Consider the following 17,501-nt stretch of genomic DNA (forward strand, 5'->3'; position numbering starts at 1 on the left):
ACATAATTTCAATCAGTCTCCAAGCCAATACTGGATGCTCCTTTAATGTTGAAAATAGATGTATTTTCTTCTGTATCATGTTTACCTCCATATTTCCTTTGCGCAGAAGCTGATAGAATGATTAGATGAATCAATTGAATATAGGTGATGAATATTTATTTATTGCTAAACCACGTGGAAAAAACGTTACTGGTTCAAAATTCTAACACTAAGTATGGAAATCTCTTTTGTATTGCAATTTTTTTGAAGTCATATTAGTTTCTTCATGTTGATAATATGAAAGTTAATTCATATTAAACAACTGAAATTAAGCTTTCCAAATCTCCCGGTTGAACTATCATTAGCACTGCTTCCTGTGCTGGTCCTCCAGCAGATGTGCAAATGGCCTGTTAGCTCAGTTGGTTAGAGCATGGTGCTAATAACGCCAAGGTCACAGGTTCGATCCCTGTACAGGCCAAGTTTAATTCTTTGAAAAAAGATGAATTTTTCTTGTGTCTCATTTTGGACTGTTTATCTCCTTGAATCACACGCTGCTTGAAAGATTGGATGGAATCAGTAGCATTTCATCATCTGCTAATTCTTCAAAAGTATTCTATATATTTAGTGAGCCTATTAGTTTAGTCTGTTAGAGCATGAAGTTAAAAACGCAAAGGACATAATTTCAATCAGTCTCCAAGCCAATACTGGATGCTCCTTTAATGTTGAAAATAGATGTATTTTCTTCTGTATCATGTTTACCTCCATATTTCCTTTGCGCAGAAGCTGATAGAATGATTAGATGAATCAATTGAATATAGGTGATGAATATTTATTTATTGCTAAACCATGTGGAAAAAACGTTACTGGTTCAAAATTCTAACACTAAGTATGGAAATCTCTTTTGTATTGCAATTTTTTTGAAGTCATATTAGTTTCTTCATGTTGATAATATGAAAGTTAATTCATATTAAACAACTGAAATTAAGCTTTCCAAATCTCCCGGTTGAACTATCATTAGCACTGCTTCCTGTGCTGGTCCTCCAGCAGATGTGCAAATGGCCTGTTAGCTCAGTTGGTTAGAGCATGGTGCTAATAACGCCAAGGTCACAGGTTCGATCCCTGTACAGGCCAAGTTTAATTCTTTGAAAAAAGATGAATATTTCTTGTGTCTCATTTTGGACTGTTTATCTCCTTGGATCAAACGCTGCTTGAAGGATTGGATGAATACATTTGATATATTTATAGAATTAATTACTATTCTTAAAGCGCCTGGAATATCTATTAATGGTTCTAAGTTCTAATGCCAAGTAACTAAATCTTTTATTTATTGCAATTTATTGAGATCATTTTTGTTTCGTCTTGTTGATAATATATAAAGATACTATGAATGTCAACAGCTGAATATAAGCTTTCCAACTATCCCGGATTAACAATCAGTAGGACTTCATCATCTGCTTCATCTTCAATAGTATGGTATATATTTAGTGACTCTATTAGTTTAGTCTGTTAGAGCATGAAGTTAAAAACCCCAAGGACATACTTTCAATCAGTCTCCAAGCCAATACTTGATGCACCTTTAATGTTGAAAATAGATGTATTTTCTACTGTATCATGTTTATCTCTATATTTCCTTTGAGGAGAAGCTGATAAAATGATTAGATGAATCAATTCAATATAGGTGATGACTATTTATTTATTGCTTAACCACATGGAAAAAGCGTTAATGGTTCTAAGTTCTAACACTAAGTATGAACATCTCTTTTGTATTGTAATTTTTTTAAGTCATATTAGTTTCTTCATGTTGATAATATATAACAATAACTTCATGGTATACTGCTGAAATGAAGCTATCCAAATCTCCTGGGTTAACTATCATTTGCCCTTCTTCATATGCTGGACCTCAAGGTAGTTATGCAAAATGGCCTGTTAGCTCAAATGGTTAGAGCGTGGTGCTAATAACGCCAAGGTCACAGGTTCGATCCCTGTACAGGCCAAGTTTAATTGTTTGAACAAAGGTGAATTTTTCTTGTGTCTCATTTTGGACTGTTTATCTCCTTGAATCACACGCTGCTTGAAGGATTGGATGGAATCAGTAGCATTTCATCATCTGCTAATTCTTCAAAAGTATTCTATATATTTAGTGAGCCTATTAGTTTAGTCTGTTAGAGCATGAAGTTAAAAACGCAAAGGACATCATTTCAATCAGTCTCCAAGCCAATACTTGATGCTCCTTTAATGTTGAAAATAGATGTATTTTCTTCTGTATCATGTTTACCTCCATATTTCCTTTGCGCAGAAGCTGATAGAATGATTAGATGAATCAATTGAATATAGGTGATGAATATTTATTTATTGCTAAACCACGTGGAAAAAACGTTACTGGTTCAAAATTCTAACACTAAGTATGGAAATCTCTTTTGTATTTCAATTTTTTTGAAGTCATATTAGTTTCTTCATGTTGATAATATGAAAGTTAATTCATATTAAACAGCTGAAATTAAGCTTTCCAAATCTCCCGGTTGAACTATCATTAGCACTGCTTCCTGTGCTGGTCCTCCAGAAGATGTGCAAATTGGCCTGTTAGCTCCGTTAGTTAGAGCGTGGTGCTAAAAACGCCAAGGTCACAGGTTCGATCCCTGTACAGGCCAAGTTTAATTCTTTGAAAAAAGAAGAATTTTTCTTGTGTCTCATTTTGGACTGTTTATCTCCCCGGATCAAACGCTGCTTGAAGGATTGGATGAATACATTTGATATAATTATAGAATTAATTACTATTCTTAAAGCGCCTGGAATATCTATTAATGGTTCTAAGTTCTAACGCCAAGTAACTAAATCTCTTATTTATTGCAATTTATTGAGATCTTTTTTGTTTAGTCTTGTTGATAATATATAAAGATACTATGAATGTAAAAAGCTGAATATAAGCTTTCCAACTATCCCGGATTAACAATCAGTAGGACTTCATCATCTGCTTCATCTTCAATAGTATGCTATATATTTAGTGACTCTATTAGTTTAGTCTGTTAGAGCATGAAGTTAAAAACGCCAAGGACATACTTTCACTCAGTCTCCAAGCCAATACTTGATGCTCCTTTAATGTTGAAAATAGATGTATTTTCTACTGTATCATGTTTATCTCTATATTTCCTTTGAGGAGAAGCTGATAAAATGATTAGATGTATCAATTCAATATAGGTGATGAATATTTATGTATTGCTTAACCACATGGAAAAAACGTTAATGGTTCTAAGTTCTAACACTAAGTATGAAAATCTCTTTTGTATTGTAATTTTTTTAAGACATATTAGTTTCTTCATGTTGATAATATATAACAATAACTTCATGGTAAACTGCTGAAATTAAGCTTTCCAAATTTCCTGGGTTAACTATCATTTGCCCTTCTTCATTTGCTGGACCTCCAGGTAGTTGTGCAAAATGGCCTGTTAGCTCAGATGGTTAGAGCGTGGTGCTAATAACGCCAAGGTCACAGGTTCGATCCCTGTACAGGCCAAGTTTAATTGTTTGAACAAAGATGAATTTTTCTTGTGTCTCATTTTGGACTGTTTATCTCCTTGAATCACACGCTGCTTGAAGGATTGGATGGAATCAGTAGCATTTCATCATCTGCTAATTCTTCAAAAGTATTCTATATATTTAGTGAGCCTATTAGTTTAGTCTGTTAGAGCATGAAGTTAAAAACGCAAAGGACATAATTTCAATCAGTCTCCAAGCCAATACTTGAAGCTCCTTTAATGTTGAAAATAGATGTATTTTCTTCTGTATCATGTTTACCTCCATATTTCCTTTGCGCAGAAGCTGATAGAATGATTAGATGAATCAATTGAATATAGGTGATGAATATTTATTTATTGCTAAACCACGTGAAAAAACATTACTGGTTCAAAATTCTAATACTAAGTATGGAAATCTCTTTTGTATTGCAATTTTTTTGAAGTCATATTAGTTTCTTCATGTTGATAATATGAAACTTAATTCATATTAAACAGCTGAAATTAAGCTTTCCAAATCTCCCGGTTGAACTATCATTAGCACTGCTTCCTGAGCTGGTCCTCCAGAAGATGTACAAATTGGCCTGTTATCTCAGTTGGGTAGAGCATTGTGCTAATAACGCCAAGGTCACCGGTTCGATCCCTGTACAGGCCAAGTTTAATTGTTTGAAAAAAGAGGAATTTTTCTTGTGTCTCATTTTGGACTGTTTATCTCCTTGGATCAAACGCTGCTTGAAGGATTGGATAAATACATTTGATATAATTATAGAATTAATTACTATTCTTAAGGCACCTGGAATATCTATTAATGGTTCTAAGTTCTAACGCCAAGTAACTAAATCTCCTATTTATTGCAATTTATTGAGATAATTTTTGTTTAGTCTCGTTGATAATATATAAAGATACTATGAATGTAAACAGCTGAATATAAGCTTTCCAACTATCCCGGATTAACAATCAGTAGGACTTCATCATCTGCTTCATCTTCAATAGTATGCTATATATGTAGTGAGACTATTAGTTTAGTCTGTTAGAGCATGAAGTTAAAAACGCCAAGGACATACTTTCAAACAGTCTCCAAGCCAATACTTGATGCTCCTTTAATGTTGAAAATAGATGTATTTTCTACTGTATCATGTTTTCCTCTATATTTCCTTTGAGGAGAAGCTGATAAAATGATTAGATGAATCAATTCAATATAGGTGATGAATATTTATTCATTGCTTAACCACATGGAAAAAACGTTAATGGTTGTAAGTTCTAACACTAAGTATGAACATCTCTTTTGTATTGTTTTTTTTTTTAAGTCATATTAGTTTCTCCATGTTGATAATATATAACTATAACTTCATGGTAAACTGCTGAAATTAAGCTTTCCAAATCTCCTTGGTTAACTATCATTTGCCCTTCTTCATATGCTTGACCTGCAGGTAGTTGTGCAAAATGGCCTGTTAGCTCAGATGGTTAGAGGGTGGTGCTAATAACGCCAAGGTCACAGGTTCGATCCCTGTACAGGCCAAGTTTAATTGTTTGAAAAAAGATGAAGTTTTCTTGTGTCTCATTTTGGACCGTTTATCTCCTTGGATCAAACGCTGCTTGAAGGAATGGATGGAATCAGTAGCATTTCATCATCTGCTAATTCTTCAATAGTATGCTATATATTTAGTGAGCCTATTAGTTTAGTCTGTTAGAGCATGAAGTTAAAAACGCAAAGGACATACTTTCAATCAGTCTCCAAGCCAATACTTGATGCTCCTTTAATGTTGAAAATAGATGTATTTTCTTCTGTATCATGTTTACCTCTATATTTCTTTTGCGCAGAAGCTGATAGAATGATTAGATGAATCAATTGAATATAGGTGATGAATATTTATTTATTGCTAAACCACGTGGAAAAAACGTTACTGGTTTAAAATTCTAACACTAAGTATGGACATCTCTTTTGTATTGCAATTTTTTTGAAGTCATATTGGTTTCTTCATGTTGATAATATGAAACTTAATTCATATTAAACAGCTGAAATTAAGCTTTCCAAATCTCCCGGTTGAACTATCATTAGCACTGCTTCCTGTGCTGGTCCTCCAGAAGATGTGCAAATTGGCCTGTTAGCTCAGTTGGTTAGAGCATGGTGCTAATAACACCAAGGTCACAGTTTCGATCCCTGTACAGGCCAAGTTTAATTGTTTGAAAAAAGATGAATTTTTCTTGTGTCTCATTTTGGACTGTTTATCTCCTTGGATCAAACGCTGCTTGAAGGATTGGATGAATACATTTGATATAATTATAGAATTATTTACTATTCTTAAGGCGCCTGGAATATCTATTAATGGTTCTAAATTCTAACGCCAAGTAACTAAATCTCTTATTTATTGCAATTTATTGAGATCATTTTTGTTTAGTCTTGTTAATAATATATAAAGATACTATGAATGTAAACAACTGAATATAAGCTTTCCAACTATCCCGGAGTAACAATCAGTAGGACTTCATCCTCTGCTTCATCTTTAATAGTATGCTATATATTTAGTGAGACTATTAGTTTAGTCTGTTAGACCATGAAGTTAAAAACACCAAGGACATACTTTCAATCAGTCTCCAAGCCAATACTTGATGCTCCTTTAATGTTGAAAATAGATGTATTTTCTACTGTATCATGTTTATCTCTATATTTCCTTTGAGGAGAAGCTGATAAAATGATTAGATGAATCAATTCAATATACGTGATGAATATTTATTTATTGCTTAACCACATGGAAAAAACGTTAATGGTTCTAAGTTCTAACACTAAGTATGAACATCTCTTTTGTATTGTAATTTTTTTGAAGTAATATTAGTTTCTTCATGTTGATAATATATAACTATAACTTCATGGTAAACTGCTGAAATTAAGCTTTCCAAATCTCCTGGGTTAACTATCATTTGCCCTTCTTCAAATGCTGGACCTCCAGGTAGTTGTGCAAAATGGCCTGTTAGCTCAGATGGTTAGAGCGTGGTGCTAATAACGCCAAGGTCACAGGTTTGATCCCTGTAAAGTCCAAGTTCAATTGTTTGAAAAAAGATGAATTTTTCTTGTGTCTCATTTTGGACTGTTTATCTCCTTGGATCAAACGCTGCTTGAAGGATTGGATGGAATCAGTAGCATTTCATCATCTGCTAATTCATCAATAGTATGCTATATATTTAGTGAGCCTATTAGTTTAGTCTGTTAGAGCATGAAGTTAAAAACGCAAAGGACATACTTTCAATCAGTCTCCAAGCCAATACTTGATGCTCCTTTAATGTTGGAAATAGATGTATTTTCTTCTGTATCATGTTTACCTCTATATTTCCTTTGCGCAGAAGCTGATAGAATGATTAGATGAATCAATTGAATATGGGTGATGAATATTTATTTATTGCTAAACCACGTGGAAAAAACGTTACTGGTTAAAAATTCTAACACTAAGTATGGAAATCTCTTTTGTATTGCAATTTTTTTGAAGTCATATTAGTTTCTTTATGTTGATAATATGAAACTTAATTCATATTAAACAGCTGAAATTAAGCTTTCCAAATCTCCCGGTTGAACTATCATTAGCACTGCTTCCTGTGCTGGTCCTCCAGATGATGTTCAAATTGGCCTGTTAGCTCAGTTGGTTAGAGCATGGTGCTAATTACGCCAAGGCCACAGGTTCGATCCCTGTACAGGCCCAGTTTAATTGTCTGAAAAAAGATTAATTTTTCTTGTGTCTCATTTTGGACTGTTTATCTCCTTGGATCAAACGCTGCTTGAAGGATTGGATGAATACATTTGATATAATTGTAGAATTAATTACTATTCTTAAAGCGCCTGGAATATCTATTAATGGTTCTAAGTTCTAACGCCAAGTAACTAAATCTCTTATTTATTGCAATTTATTGAGATCATTTTTGTTTAGTCTTGTTAATAATATATAATGATACCATGAATGTAAACAGCTGAATATAAGCTTTCCAACTATCCCGGATTCACAATCAGTAGGACTTCATCATCTGCTTCATCTTCAATTGTATGCTATATATTTAGTGAGACTATTAGTTTAGTCTGTTAGAGCATGAAGTTAAAAACGCCAAGGACATACTTTCCATCAGTCTCCAAGCCAATACTTGATGCTCCTTTAATGTTAAAAATAGATGTATTTTCTACTGTATCATGTTTATCTCTATATTTACTTTGAGGAGAAGCTGATAAAATGATTAGATGAATCAATTCAATATAGGTGATGAATATTTATTTATTGCTTAACCACATGGAAAAAACCGTTAATGGTTCTAAGTTCTAACACTAAGTATGAAAATCTCTTTTGTATTGTAATTTTTTTGAAGTCATATTAGTTTCTTCATGTTGATAATATATAACTATAACTTCATGGTAAACTGCTGAAATTAAGCTTTCCAAATCTCCTGGGTTAACTATCATTTCCCCTTCTTCATATGCTGGACCTCCAGGTAGTTGTGCGAAATGGCCTGTTAGGTCAGATGGTTGGAGCGTGGTGCTAATAACACCAAGGTCACAGGTTCGATTCCTGAACAGGCCAAGTTTAATTGTTTGAATAAAAATGAAGTTTTCTTGTGTCTCATTTTGGACTGTTTATCTCCTTGGATCAAACGCTGCTTGAAGGATTGGATGGAATCAGTAGCATTTCATCATCTGCTAATTCTTCAATAGTATGCTATATATTTAGTGAGCCTATTAGTTTAGTCTGTTAGAGCATGAAGTTAAAATCAGAAAGGACATACTTTCAATCAGTCTCCAAGCCAATACTTGATGCTCCTTTAATGTTGAAAATAGATGTATTTTCTTCTGTATCATGTTTACCTCTATATTTCCTTTGCGCAGAAGCTGATAGAATGATTAGATGAATCAATTGAATATAGGTGATGAATATTTAATTATTGCTAAACCACGTGGAAAAAATGTTACTGGTTAAAAATTCTATCACTAAGTATGGAAATCTCTTTTGTATTGCAATTTGTTTGAAGTCCTATTAGTTTCTTCATGTTGATAATATGAAAGTTAATTCATATTAAACTGCTGAAATTAAGCTTTCCAAATCTCCCGGTTGAACTATCATTAGCACTGCTTCCTGTGCTGGTCCTCCAGAAGATGAGAAAAGGGGGACCAATCCCCCAGTGGCCGATCCTTGGTTGCTTTGCGCGTCCCGCCCTTGCCCCGGAAGCAGTTTTGCGCCTCTTTGTGTGAGCGCTTCCCAGGCTCGCTCCTCGCCCCGCCGTGGGGCCGTTTAATTTTCTTCTTTGTTTTTCTTCCAGGTGTCTCATCAGCCCCGGGAGGAGAATCGTCCGTCAACAGGCGTGGAGAATCTGTTGCTCTCCTTTCTTTTCGCTCTCCCTCTGCAGGTGATGTCCGGGGTTGATGTGATGTCCATGGTCGGACGTGAACATGGTGTCGGCGGGGAGAATGACGGAAACTGCTGTGCTCCGCGTGGGACAGGATGACCGGGCGCTTCGTGTGGGACAGAATGACGGGGGTCCGTTTTCTGCCCGAGAGAGGATCCTGGGCTAGATGATGTATCGTGGCAGAGTGTACCTTGGCACAAGTTAAGTAGGGGCAAGCAGCGGTGTTAGGGGGGCTCGGCATGCGATTTTAAATTGCTGTGTTTTCCTTGTGGCGAACAGGCAGGCAGAGTGGTAATATTAAGCAGACTGAGACATCCAGCGCATCGTTAGTGGGTAGCAGTGAATGGCGGAGATGTCATTTAGAATATATTTGGCATGCTGCTGGTTGATTGTTGTTAGTATCCTTTGGAGGAAACGCTTCCGTTTCTTGTGGGGGCAGATCAGCTCGGACGGTTCATTTTGCAATAGTCAAGAATGCATAATTTTGTGTTGACTTGTTAGCTCTCAAGCCTGGCCGCTCCCAGAGACATTTCACTTTTGCAGTGTGGTGCTTTATACAGAGTGTCACTCACATTTACGACGCTGCCTCGAGCTCATGAAAACATACGACATTGAAAGCTTTCTTTTGGAGATTCGCTGCCAGTTAATAGAGCTCCTAAAACAAGTACATAAATAAATTATTTGTTACATGAATTACCTTACGATCATTATGTGTCAATTGGGAGACACAAGAAAGGGAGCTGTGTTATTGCACACACAATCAAATCACTCAAAAGGATGCATTGTTTGGATTTAGGGGTTTCCAAACCCCTGTGTTTCATGACTGCTGTGATAGGAGCATATCTGATTTCTTCTCCAGCATGGTCATGCTTTTCACAAAGTAAAGCCTAATGTAGCCCACATACTTTGTTTTGAGGGACGGGGGGCCATCAGCGAGTGGGTCCGGGGGCAGGATAGCACGAAGGGACTAGGGGTTGACCGTTTGAGGTGATATGATGTGTGATGCTGAGCACATCACCGAATCTCCCCAAGCTGGAATGATGGGTGTAGGTACGGTGCCCAGGCGCAACTTGTGGTGTTTGCAGGCAGCGCTGCCGTTCTTATTGTGAGGTGCTGGACGCCTTTTGGGGTCGGTCCGCAGTGAAAGGAGTGAGCGGTGTGGTCAGAGAAAAGCAAGTGTTACTCTGAGGTGTCTGAGCGCTTCACAAGTAGAGCGGAGCCAATGCATGAGACCATTCCTGTGAGCAGATTACAAAAGCAAATGTTACATTAAATGAGGCAAAAGTGGCAATCGTAAGCCAACAAAATACAAGAGGTAGCAAAGGGTGCATTTCAGTACGAAAATTACCTGTGCAGGTTACAAAAGCGTACAAAGTAAACTTCTTTTATTAATGCCAGTGTATTAGTAGGATATGCGCCGAGCCGCCAGTCGCGCTGGCTCGGGAGTAAGCAACAATCGAGGCAGGCAGAAATGAAAAGCTCAGCCCAATTCTAACAAGCGTATGCATCCGGAACTGCAATTAGCAGTGAAACAGTCAGGTGAATCCATGTTGGTTTAACTGGTTTGTGCCCGGAACGTACACAGTTCCTCTCATCTTCAGCGGTATGCGTTCAACTTCGCAGCTTCACAGGTGGAGCTCTCCTACGGCCGTAAGACATTCTGCTGTACATTCCGGTACTCGGGTTATCGTTAACGGCTATTGTGTGTTTCTCTTTGTCATACAATATCTCTATAAAACACATTAGCACCAACATTACTCTCAGCAAGCTTAACAGGAGTGCAGGAGGCAACAGCTTCCTAGTGGCCACCACGCGGTGCAGGTGTCACGGACGGCGCCTCGCCGCCATCTTGCTCCTCCATCTTCTGCCTTATCGTCCCCCAAACCAGCAACTGCCAGCCTCGGATGTTCACGAACTTTCATTTAAGTAGAATCGTGTGGTAGAAAAAGTACTATCCCACATCCTATCACATCTGGTTACAAGCAAGTTGGTTCATTAAATCGTTGACCATGGTGACCACCTGCTAGTGGGGATAGCATTAAGGCAGTGGGGCTTCTAGCTCACAAGTTAATCAAAATGACTGGTAAGGGTCACAAATAATTGCCTGCTGAAATTGGAAAGATCTTAATCTCTCTTTCTTTAAAACAGGAATGTCCAATGTAGGCCCAGGAGGGCTGTATCCATGACAGATTTGTAAGATAATCAACACGCTTTATAAATGTGTTATATTTAGATGCACTGTATCTAAATGTATTTAATATGTTAATCCTAATCTCAGAGATACTGCCCATCGTATACCTACATTTGGGCAAAAACACTTTAAACTATCATTTGTCAGATTGGTTGAGTGCAAGGAGCATGAAAAGCTGCCCACATGGGGTTAGATGCGGTGACATTAGGATGACACTTACTGTGCCCTCGCTTCTCCTTTCTGACTCAGCGACAAGACAGTCGTGGTTGCTATTTATTTGTTAAATAGACAATGTAATTCTAATTGCTGGGCGGGCACTGTAATCTGATCCCTGTTTAACACCCTCCTTGCACTGACCCTGCCACCCCACAATATTTATTTCTGTGTGCGGGGATTTGGTTGGTTCAGAACGTCCTCACTGTTCATAAAATAGATCCTGTCTGGTTCGACAGGAGTTATCTCTGTAAACAATATTGTGTGTCCGCTTCACCTGGGTATCTAAAATAGCTTTGGAGGATCACAAAATCCATTAACATTTATGAAAATTGGAAGGTGCTGTGCACTTTAAGTCATGTAATTAGTTGAAACAACGAGACAACACGAAGAAGGGGTATGATGCCTAGGTTGTAGGCCTTGATGTGATGACAGGACAAAGCTACGAAATGTGCAGCACAGTATACTAGGCACAGTGCGACTTAAGCCTGGTTACAGTGGTAAAAAACCTTTGACGCCCCCAGACCAAGCTAATGCTACTTACAACGGTAACATGGCAAAGTGGTGTACGTAATCGATATATCTATCGGTATTATTGACAATACTAGTTCTGGGTCACCTGTGTGCTTGCTGATTCAAGTTACACTTGCGTGTTTACTTAACAACATTTGGCACCCCCTTTTTTATTGCCTAAATGAGTCAGCCGTACCAAATGTCAACCAGGAAATTGCCATACCATAGTCCATAGTATGCCTATTAGTTTCAGGTCATTTTCTCAGAGGACATACAGCACGCAAAGGACTCACTATAATAGAGTGGATCTAAAAAGGAAGGTCGTGACCATGCCTAAATCCCATCTCTGATGCTGCTGGTGCTCTTATACAGGCATGAGGGTCGGACTGATTTGCATATGACCAGGGCTGAACTGGGGGAGGCAGAGTGGGTTAATGAACGGTAATGGATTAAACCCTGATCTGTTGAAATTAATGTTGCGTCACGATTTACGAGATATGACGGTAAACTATGAATTGATTGGCAAAGTCATATGTGTGGCAGCTGGAGGGCCACCTGTTACATGCAACCTGTTAAGGGAATCATGCTCAGTCTGATCAAGGTAACTGAAACGGTCTAACTGGTCATGGGTTACTGCTTTCTGTTGAAGACTTCAGAGCAGCTCTATGGGCGCAGTGTTCACTAGGCGTAAGTTTGGTATCCTAGCAATAATATATATAGGTTATGGTTGCCCCTTAGTTATATTACGCATTACCATTGTCAGCTACGGTCGAAGCCAACAGTCAGGCGTGAGGGGTTCGATACTTATAATACGTATCTCTAATCGAGTTGTTGTTGGGTGGGTGCTAATCCTATGCTTAAAGACTTTGATGCGGCACTGGCAAACAGACTGTCCCTTTCAAACTGATATCCTATTGCCTAAAAACGAGGGGAAAAAACCGGGAATAGGAGGTGATGTCCTGGTCTGCAGCAGAATTGTTTAGTAACAATGAATGTGCCGTGACACTGCACTTCACACTGTGTATCGTCCATAAGGAGTCATGAGGGAGCTATTGTATTCACCGTGGACCCCATGCATTGTGTCACTGCACTGCACACTGGGTACTATTCTTTAATGAAGGCCTTTTTACAGGGCACTCGCTCCGTAACACTAATTCAAACACGCCACATGGGACACAAACTGAGGCTATGCTATACACTTACAGTTGGAAGTGTTAATGAGGATACATCTGGCGCTAATCTTATCTAAAACGTAGCATGTGATGGCAATTTAAGACAAGCACGTGTACTGCAGTATCGCCAGAAAGCCAGAAAGACTAATCGTTTGTGTTTGTCTTTTCCATTTATGTATGGCCGGGTCCATGGTGGACATCTGTGAAGTGCTACACACCGCAACAGCTGCAACAGGTGGACAGCCAACGGGATGCGTATGTCAGGTAGATGATGGCAAGCAACAACATCAAGTGTGATGGGGGAGTGATCAAGGACGCAGGAGGTGCCAATACGGGGTTGATTGTTCTTGGTGTGTTGACCCTAGATTTGGCTGGCCACAGTAATGTAGCGGGGTGTTGCTTCACATAAAAAATGGCAGTGTTTTCCTTATCTGGAAATGGTACTTCTACAGTAACGGCGCCTGTGCTCGCAGGGCCACCAGGGTCATCATGGTATATTCATACGTTACCAATTGGTAGGGCCAACGATGGGGATGTGGCAGTACACAAGGGTGGGCATTGCTAGCCTGGGCAAACCCAGGAGTAATAGGCCTATGCAACACCTCAGCACCTCTTGTTGGGAAGTGGGGACTTCCATAGTAAAGAAATAGACATACACTTAACATTTCCCAGAGCGTAGTGGCCAGGTGTGGATGGGTAGCAGGCTTCACGATACGCCAGTGGGAGCCTTTTGGGGGCCTGCGGTTACCCGGGTAGGGTTTTCAGCTGCTCTGATAATGGGTGTCAGCGTCAAGAGCACCGCGTCTTATCAAGCGCAGCAACGTAGGCGAGTAGGTCTGTTCGTCCAGAGTGGGGAAGGGGAGGTACTCGTGCACGCCCACCACCCTCAGTCATTATCTGACATGCGGGTAGCAACGATTGGGTTTAATTGGACAAGGGGGTCCTGGTGGAAGGGATAATGGCAATAGCAAGCAGGTTAGCAACATATAAAACCTAGACTGCACCATAGGGGGTCTCAATTGTTTCCTAGGCTGCAGAAAAGGGGGGGTGGACTCTGTTAGTGCGCTGAATCACTCTGTGATGAATCACTCGGTAAAGAGGATCAACATTTGGATTGAGAAATTTCTCCAAACACCGCAATTGCAGTATATTCCACACTGGGATTTAGGAATTGCTGCAAACACCGCGATTGCAGTATATTCTACAGGGGTGCAGCTGCGAGGGACAAATTCGATTAGCAGGATGGGTTTCACTTGAAGGGGGCCAGCAGTGAGCGGCTGACAAAGAATAGTTGGCCATGGTTGGAGGGGTTGTTTCTACTTGCAGGATGGGGTCCATTTGACAGAGTAAGGGAATGCCTTATCGATAGGGAACATACTAGCAGGGGTAGAGGGTTTTATTAGGAAGATATGACCTTTCAGTGTAGGCTGTTGGGGGGGGGCAGATAGTCGGTCAACTATGCTGGCCTGTGGCGGTAAGGTCATAATCAGTGAGCAGCAATTTAAGGTCCTTAGGTGGGGGCGGCCACATTCACGAAAGGGGTCACCCAGGGGGAGGGACCACTGGTCTCTCCCAGAACTTCAGGGGCAGGATATCCGCTTGCTTGGGTGCGGGGGAGGGGAGTCAATGCTTTCCTCAGGCTGGTAGCCACCCCACACATACACTATGCACTAAGACGCTAAGGGCGCGAGTGTAAGGGCCCTCCTGTTATGGTTAAATGGAGTTCACGGAGCGCACGAGGGTAAACGGGCCCTTGTCGCGCATGCGCATCTCGGACGTGAGAGCGTAGCTGGGTAAAAGGATCTGACACCGGTTAGCGACCTTGCCGTAGGACCAGAAATTATTAAAATGCAAATTGATATCAGGATGTTAGATTCGGTTAGGAACCACGCTGTATTAGACATTTGTTAAGGTTAACCCACCATACCTGTCTAAACTGGATGTAAATCTAATGTCTGATTTTTGCATTTAATAATTATGTAAATAATGTTATTTTATTAAATTTTTAATTTTGTTTCATATTTTAATAAATACGGCCGGGGGTCTCGGGCTCGAGACCCCCTGCCTTCCAAAGAATTCTGTTGTTGGTCTGTTAAATGTGTAACTGTAGTCTGCGTGTTAAGGCGGGGGTTGGCCGGCAGTCACAGACCATGAGAAAAGGGGGGCCAATCGGCCCCCACGCACACATGGCTGGGCTCGGCCCCCCCCAGTGGCCGATCCTTGGTTGGTTTGCGCGTCCCGCCCTTGCCCCGGAAGCAGTTTTGCGCGTCCTGGTCAAGGGGCGGGACCGCGGCATAGGAGGGGGAAGAGCCTGGGGAGCGTGGGAAGCGGCCTCTTTGTGTCCGCGCTTCCCAGGCTCGCTCCTCGCCCCGCCGTGGGGCTGTTTAATTTTCCCCACCCTCCATCCCTTGGTAGCAGAATTCTGGTAAGGACACTGTTAGGTATATGGTGTGATGCTATGCAATATCGTAGGAATAATGTTTTCCTCCTTAGGCCTTTTTCCACGTTTACAGGCAAGGTTAATATGTGTATGTTTTCTGGGTGTGTATTGCGGTTGCATTAACTCTTTTTCCTTAGGCCTTTTTTCCCTCTTAGTTAGTAATGTCGTATTTATTATGTGGGTCTGGTGGTAAGGTCATAATCGGTGAGCAGCAATTTAAGGTCCTTAGGTGGGGGCGGCCCCATTCACGAAAGGGGTCACCCAGGGGGAGGGGCCACTGGTCTCTCCCAGAACTTCAGGGGCAGGATATCCACTTGCTTGGGTGCGGGGAAGGGGAGTCAATGCTTTCCTCAGGCTGGTAGCCACCCCACACATACACTATGCACTATGACGCTAAGGGCGCGAGTGTAAGGGCCCTCCTGTTATGGTTAAATGGAATTCACGGAGCGCACGAGGGTAAACGGGCCCTTGTCGCGCATGCGCATCTCGGACGTGGGAGCGTAGCTGGGTAAAAGGATCTGACACCGGTTAGCGACCTTGCCGTAGGACCAGAAATTATTAAAATGCAAATTGATATCAGGATGTTAGATTCGGTTAGGAACCACGCTGTATTAGACATTTGTTAAGGTTATCCCACCATACCTGTCTAAACTGGATGTAAATCTAATGTCTGATTTTTGCATTTAATAATTATGTAAATAATGTTATTTTATTAAATTTTTAATTTTGTTTCATATTTTAATAAATACGGCCGGGTGGTCTCGGTCTCGAGACCCCCTGCCTTCCAAAGAATTCTGTTGTTGGTCTGTTAAATGTGTAACTGTAGTCTGCGTGTTAATGCGGGGGGTGGCCGGCAGTCACAGACCATGTGCAAATTGGCCTGTTAGCTCAGTTGGTTAGAGCGTGGTGCTAATAACGCCAAGGTCACAGGTTTGATCCCTGTACAGCCCAAGATTAATTGTTTGAAAAAAGATGATTTTTTCTTGTGTCTCATTTTGGACTGTTTATCTCCTTGGATCAAACGCTGCTTGAAGGATTGGATGAATACATTTGATATAATTATAGAATTAATTACTATTCTTAAAGCGCCTGGAATATCTATTAATGGTTCTAAGTTCTAACACCAAGTAACTAAATCTCTTATTTATTGCAATTTATTGAGATCATTTTTGTTTAGTCTTGTTGATAATATATAAAGATACTATGAATGTAAACAGCTGAATATAAGCTTTCAAACTATCCCGGATTAACAATCAGTAGGACTTCATCATCTGCTTCATCTTTAATAGTATGCTATATATTTAGTGAGACTATTAGTTTAGTCTGTTAGAGCATGAAGTTAAAAACGCCAAGGACATACTTTCAATCAGTCTCCAAGCCAATACTTGATGCTCCTTTAATGTTGAAAATAGATGTATTTTCTACTGTATCATGTTTATCTCTATATTTCCTTTGAGGAGAAGCTGATAAAATGATTAGATGAATTAATTCAATATAGGTGATAAATATTTATTTATTGCTTAACCACATGGAAAAAACGTTAATGGTTCTAAGTTCTAACACTAAGTATGAAAATCTCTTTTGTATTGTAATTTTTTTAAGTCATATTAGTTTCTTCATTTTGATAATATATAACAATAACTTCATGGTAAACTGCTGAAATTTAGCTTTCAAAATCTCCTGGGTTAACTATCATTTGCCCTTCTTCATATGCTGGACCTCCAGGTAGTTATGCAAAATGGCCTGTTAGCTCAGATGGTTAGAGCGTAGTGCTAATAACGCAAAGGTCACATGTTCGATCCCTGTATAGGCCAAGTTTAATTGTTTGAAAAAAGGTGAATTTTTCTAGTGTCTCATTTTGGAGTGTTTATCTCCTTGAATCACACGCTGCTTGAAGGATTGGATGGAATCAGTAGCATTTCATCATCTGCTAATTCTTCAAAAGTATTCTATATATTTAGTGAGCCTATTAGTTTAGTCTGTTAGAGCATGAAGTTAAAAACGCAAAGGACATAATTTCAATCAGTCTCCAAGCCAATACTTGATTCTCCTTTAATGTTGAAAATAGATGTATTTTCTTCTGTACCATGTTTACCTCTATAGATTCC

At 39.6% G+C, this 17,501-nt stretch overlaps 5 non-coding genes across 5 annotated transcripts; all 5 read left to right on the top strand.

Annotated features, from left to right (window-relative positions):
• Positions 1 to 383: 383 nt before the first annotated feature.
• Positions 384 to 457, top strand: TRNAI-AAU (transfer RNA isoleucine (anticodon AAU)). Its single transcript has one exon. It is a non-coding gene; the product is annotated as a tRNA-Ile (tRNA).
• A 579-nt stretch (positions 458 to 1,036) lies between these two features.
• On the top strand, positions 1,037 to 1,110 carry TRNAI-AAU (transfer RNA isoleucine (anticodon AAU)). The gene has a single exon. It is a non-coding gene; the product is annotated as a tRNA-Ile (tRNA).
• A 789-nt stretch (positions 1,111 to 1,899) lies between these two features.
• Positions 1,900 to 1,973, top strand: TRNAI-AAU (transfer RNA isoleucine (anticodon AAU)). The gene has a single exon. It is a non-coding gene; the product is annotated as a tRNA-Ile (tRNA).
• A 580-nt stretch (positions 1,974 to 2,553) lies between these two features.
• Positions 2,554 to 2,627, top strand: TRNAF-AAA (transfer RNA phenylalanine (anticodon AAA)). Its single transcript has one exon. It is a non-coding gene; the product is annotated as a tRNA-Phe (tRNA).
• A 789-nt stretch (positions 2,628 to 3,416) lies between these two features.
• Positions 3,417 to 3,490, top strand: TRNAI-AAU (transfer RNA isoleucine (anticodon AAU)). Its single transcript has one exon. It is a non-coding gene; the product is annotated as a tRNA-Ile (tRNA).
• Positions 3,491 to 17,501: the final 14,011 nt, after the last annotated feature.

This window comes from Lissotriton helveticus, chromosome 4_1, assembly GCF_964261635.1.
Source record: "Lissotriton helveticus chromosome 4_1, aLisHel1.1, whole genome shotgun sequence".
In the NCBI taxonomy this organism is placed as follows: Eukaryota; Metazoa; Chordata; class Amphibia; order Caudata; family Salamandridae; genus Lissotriton; species Lissotriton helveticus.